General features: G+C 42.9%; 1 long non-coding RNA gene across 1 annotated transcript in view; it reads right to left on the reverse strand.

The window, feature by feature from the left end:
• Nucleotides 1-3,643: 3,643 nt before the first annotated feature.
• Nucleotides 3,644-5,963, reverse strand: part of LOC113960219 — a 15,046-nt gene continuing 12,726 nt past the window's right edge. Inside the window, exon 3 of the long non-coding RNA XR_003531998.1 lies at nt 3,644-3,756. This is a non-coding gene — a long non-coding RNA (uncharacterized LOC113960219). The remainder of the gene's footprint in view (nt 3,757-5,963) is intronic.

Here is a 5,963-nt window from a genome sequence, read left to right on the forward strand (position 1 = left end):
TTATGAACAAGTTGGAAATTTTCAGTTCTTACTGTGATTCAGAACAGGAGTTTTGCAATACTAAACAGGGCATCCTGAAATGGAAGTCTTATCCTCAGCTACAGCTTTGTTTAGCTCTAAGCAAAACCCACAATCACAGAATCACAGAATGGTTTGAGTTTGAAGGGATCTTAAAGATCCCTTCCAACTTCCCTACCATAGCAAGGGACACCTTCCACTAGACCAGGTTGCTCAAAGCCCCATCCAACTTGCACCTGAACACTTCCAAGGATGTGGCATCCCTGGGAAAGCTGTTTCAGTGCCTCACCACCCCCACAGTAAATTTCTTCCTCATGTCTAACCTAAACCTACCCTCTTTCAGTTTAAAGGCATTACCACTTGTCTTTTCACTCCATGGCTTTGTAAAAAATCCCTCTCCAGCTGTCTCATAAGACCCTTTTAGGTACTGGAAGGCCACAAATAGATCAGCCCAAAGCCTTCTCTTCTCCCGACTGAACAATCCAGGTCTCTCAGTCTGTCTTCATCAGAGAAGTGCTCCAGCCCTCTGAATGTATTCATGGCCCTCCTCTGAACCTACTCCAACAAGTCGATGTCCTTCCTGTTCTGAGGACCCCAGAGCTGAATGCAGAACTCCAGGTGAAGTCTCACCGGAGTGGAGTAGAGGGGGAGAATCACCTTCCTCAAACTGCTGGCCAAGCTTCTTCTGATGCAGCCCAGGATACAGTTGGCTTTTTGGACTGCAAGTGGACATTGCTGGGTCACATTGATCTTTTCATCAACAAATACCCCCAAGTTCTTCTCCTCAGATCTGTTCTGAATCCATTCTCCACCTACCCTGTACTTGTGCTTGGAATTGCTCTGACTTAGGTGCAGGACCTTGCACTTGTTTAACTTCATGAGGTTTGCACAGATTCACCTTTCAAGGCTGTCAAGGTGCTTTTGGATGACATCCCTTCCCTCCATCATGTTGACCACACACACAGGGCTTGATGTCATCAGTAAACTTGCTGAGGGTGCACTCAGTCCTACTGTCCATGGTAAACAGAGCCAGTTCCAATACTGATCCCTGAGGAGTGCCACTTGTCGCTAGTCTTCACTTGCACACCAAACTATTAACCACAGCTGCTTAAGTGCAACCAACCAGCCAATTTTTTATCCAGAGTGGCCTATCTGTCAAATCCATGTCTCTCCAGTTTAGGGAAAAGGAAGTCATGTAGGACAGTGTCAAATGCTTTGCACAAATCCAGGTAGGTCACATCAGCTGCTCTTTTGTTATCTGCCAACACTGTAACCCCATCATAGAAGGTCACCATATTTTTCAGCCACAATTTGCCCTTAGTGAAGGCATATTCATTGTCACCAATCAGCTCCTTATTTTCCATGTATCTTAGCATAGTTTCCAGGAACAATCTGATCCATGATCTTGCAAGGCACTGAGGTGAGACTGACTGACCTATAGTTCCCCAGGCCTTCCTTATTTCTCTTTTTAAAAATGAGAGTTATGTTTGCCCTTTTCCAGTCAGTGGAAACTTCACCAGACTTCGACAGCTTCTCGAATATGATGGATGGTGGCTTAGCCATTTCATCCATCAGTTCCCTCAGGACCTACAGACTTGTGCACCTTCAGGTTCCTTAGATGTTCTTGAAGCTGATCTTCTGCAGCAGGTGATTTGTTCTCCCAGTCCCTGCCTTTGCCTTCACCTTCTGTGACTTGGGCAGTGTGACTGGAGCACTTGCAGGTAAAGACCAAGTCAAAAATTGAGTGCTCAACGTTCTTCATATTCAGGGTAATCAGGTCTCCCATTTTTTTCCAGAGAGGACACACATTTTTCCCTAGTCTTATTTTTATCACTGATATACGTATGGAAGCTTTTCTTGTTGCCCTTGATGTCCCTGGACAGATTTAATGCTATCAGGGGTTTACTTTTCCTAAAGCTATATGAGCAGTCAGATCCCTGGCTGCTCAGAAAATTTCTCTAAATTCCTCCCAGTCTTTGCCTGGGAGGAATTCCTCCTGTCATTGCCTCCACTCTCTGTAATATGCAACCTTCATTGTCCTTGCTTTCAGTCTTAATTTTTTTACTGTGTCATTGAATGAGAATTGTCCTGTGTGTTTAATAATAATTAACACCTATCTCTGGATTTCTGTTTTCACTCTATTATTCTGGAATAAAGTGTCCAGAACCAAGCAAAATTACTCCAGATGTGAAGGACATACAAGGTTATTCACATCTTCATAACTCTCTTTCATAATTTCTATAGTGTCTTTAATTTGAGTACAGAAGATGATTTGATCTTATAGACCTCCATTTAACAAACCGTATTGTATGCACACACATGCACACAGTGCTACTCTGTAGCTTTACTGTCCCAGAGAGAGGCTGAGATATTTCCCTCAGATGCTTATTCATGGATATCTTACTTTTGATCTTTGGATGCTACTTGACATAAAAGTCACCTCTGACTTTTATGTACCTTTTGTTGCCAGGGTAAGAAAATTTTATAAGTGTTAATCCTGGCTATGTATTGTCTTTCTGCTCAAGAGAATGGGGTGCACACGTGTCTGCACTTAAACTGGAGTTGCCACTTAACAGTCTTCCATCCTCACAGTATTATATCATAGTTTGCATTTAGTATTTCTAATTTCTTTTTTGAGATTTCTGTCAATTCTCCTGGTTTTTCAGCATCCTAGTTCAACGAGTAGCGCTTATAGAGTGTGTTATCCCTCTTAGGGACCCAAAGATGATGCCTCCAACTCCTCCCAGCTCTGGAAATGGATACTCATTGCAGTTTATCTAACCTAGATCTAGACAGCAGAAAAATGAATTGCATAGTATAGCAATGTGCAGTTACTGAGGAAGCTGACAAAATACAGGCATTGGTTGTGAAATGCCTCTGTAAAAAGAAGTTATTTAAAGTCCAGCTGAGTGCCTAGCACCATGGTCACCTGCTGACACTACACCCCATCTGGCAGAGGATTGTTCAGCATTGCTTCCAGTATGTGGCTTGGGCATATCAGCTTCTTACTGGCTGCATTTTCCAGATGGATGCAAAACTGACTGCTGAAATTGGTGTCCAACTTCTTGAGTGGGGTATGAGACCCTCCCTCTCTCTGCTTTGAAAAGAGTAGGGTTTACTTTTTCTTTTTCTATACTGATATGCCACAAACACAGGTCAGACCTTTGGAGTTAAGAAAGTGACTGAGTTGTCCCAACATTTCTCTCACAAGAACCAGATGGACAGAGCACTCCCATGCTATGGAAAATTCCATCTGAAGTTTGTCTCTGGCTCAGCTAAAGTAGAATTACTGTTAGGTGACTGTCAGAATAACAAGGTTTTATTTAGTTCAGAATGGTTATGAATGTTTGTTTTGTTCGTCAGTCTCGTGCACCTAGGAAACTCCCCTAAGTCCACATTCCCTAAAGATAATATTCCTACAGGAGATTTCATGAAAGATGAATCAAGATTTTAAAAAATCCCTGAGAATGTGTTAAGATCTGGTTATTAAAATTATTAGAGAGATGACCCTGGCTGAACTAAGGTGCAAACAAGACCATATGCTGAAGCCAATAGTATGGATTTTATTTAATAGTAAATGTGAGGCAGAGAGAGAGAAAGAAAGAAATAGGAAAAAGAAGGTGGTGGGGAAGAAAGAGAGTGACAGAGAGAGATTAAATAGAAAATATATCAGCACTTCATGGAACCCACTGGTGTCCCATAGGTCCTCTTGTTCTGGTCTTCTTGGTGCTGAGGATCCTGCAAAACATAGTGTCCAGTGGATCAATATACATTCAGGAGATGCCCAGGCACCTCCCCTTGGGGAGAGGGGAGGTTTTACAGGTTGTCTAGATTTGTTGCATCACTTAGATCAAGGCCAGTCCTCTGGTGGTGGAAGGCCTCAGTACTGAATCTGGGGGGCATTTTGGGGGTCTTTGAATGCTTATGACCCCCTTTCAGCTGCCCCTTACATGAATGTCCTGTGTGTACGTGGTCTTCCAGGAGGGGGGGAGGTTTACTTCTTCTGTTTTGTGCTGAGAGATTTCACCATCACACGTCCAAAAAAACCCTCCTCCTCCTCCACCCATCGAGCCTAGCTAGGGCTGATTCTTAGCACAGTTGCTGAGTTTGACTTTCTTTGTGGATATGTTCTTCTTTCCTGAGCCTTCTTTACTTCTCCTTAGACCTAATATAATTGGACAATAGTCTTATCTCAAGTTCCCCATCATAGCCCAAATTCCAGTCAGCAGCATACAGGGAGTAGGGGACGCTTAGGTGGTCACAGATGGGCAATTGTGCCTTTACAGTTTGACAAAAAGTCGTGCTATGATTTTGGCAATGTTTAAGACATTAACAACATTTCCATCTCTTATACAGTGTCACAGAGATATTTTAGACTTCCATTAATTACTTGCTTGCATATTAGTTAATTACCTCACTGCTTACACATGCTGCATTCCACACCTCTCCACTATACATTGTATAGCTTCAGCTTCTTGTTTAACTCTTTTGCTGGACTCAGCAAGAAATATAATACATAAAGGGAATCATTCATTTTTACATCATGTGGGAGTTAAATATCATGTTATAAACATGTCTTTAGACTTCGAGCCCTCAAACCTGAGCTCATTTTCTCCCTAAAATGTAATCATAATAGGGCTACTGAATGACTCAGGCCACTCTCTACCCAGCTGATCAAAAATGGCTTTAGCCTCCCAGTGCTCCCTTGTCTGGTTTAATGAGTAAATAATCTCATTGGAAGGATGTAGCACACCACCCAGGTGTAATGGGTTTCCTAGTCTGTTGCTGAGGCTCGGTGAAACACTGATGTAGCCAGCAGTAACTTTCAGACAGGAAAGCCAGCAAGCCTCCTGGTCCCTTTTACGAATTTTGGAAGCCAGTGGTGACACTGTGCAGTGATTGATCAGAACCCTGCTTTTGTCTAGGGTTTCCCCTATGCAATGTTTGCACTTATTCCACAGGAGCAGAGCAGCGGCAGGTAGCAAAAGGTGTGCATTTCTGGGCATATCTGGATAGATGCAGAATTTGCATTCTTCTCCCAGTCTTGCTAGACTGGGCTAGTTTTATTTTGGAAGCTGCAGAGTGGTTTTTCTTGATGGTTTAAGATTGGTGGTATACTAGTGTTTGAGTGCGTGTCTTTTGTGGGCAGCGCTTGTTGCACATATGGTCTAGAGACTGTAAAACTGCAGCTAGGAACATGCTGAGTCTGAACTAATAAGCCCTGTCTGGCAGGACAATGCAAATTGTATAGACAAGGAGAGGCCCGAACCCAGACCTTTATGAGGAAGGCAGGATGGGAATCTAAAATGGTGTTGTTTTTTGTTTTCTGTTTCTTTCAAAAATGACTCTGTGCCACAGTAAACATGGCTAACAGCCCTGCCTGCTAGTTCAGAGTGCTGGCGAAGGGAGCTCACATCTGCCTGCAATCGGCTATGTAGACATATCCTACGTGGCTTCTGTACTGGAGCTGGCTCCTCTCCGCTCAGCTCTGAATATAGTCAGAGTTCACTTATGTTGCTTTGCCCGCATCTGTAGGCATACCCAAACCAATGGGATGTGGGCTTTATGGTAGCCTTTTCCCGAGGTGTGAAAAACCTTTTTAGGTCCGGCAGCCTTATGAATTCAGTGTAATAGGTTGTAATTCGGCATGTTCTGGCTTGTTTGCACTCTTAATACAACACAGGGTTCATAATTTGACACAGATACAACCCATTCTGTCACAATAGTAGTTTGCCAAGATTTATTCTTTTAACAAGGAACACAGATTCTTTTAATGTCTGAAAGCTAATGAGGAAGGCTTTTCCAAGTGCAACGTGATTACACAGAAATGCCTTCTTCTTTCCTTTCCTTTCCTTTCCTTTCCTTCTTTCCTTTCCTTTCCTTTCCTTTCCTTTCCTTTCCTTTCCTTTCCTTTCCTTTCCTTTCCTTTCCTTTCCTTTCCTTTC

Source organism: Corapipo altera, unplaced genomic scaffold (assembly GCF_003945725.1).
Source record: "Corapipo altera isolate COAL_440 unplaced genomic scaffold, ASM394572v1 2b, whole genome shotgun sequence".
NCBI lineage: Eukaryota > Metazoa > Chordata > Aves > Passeriformes > Pipridae > Corapipo > Corapipo altera.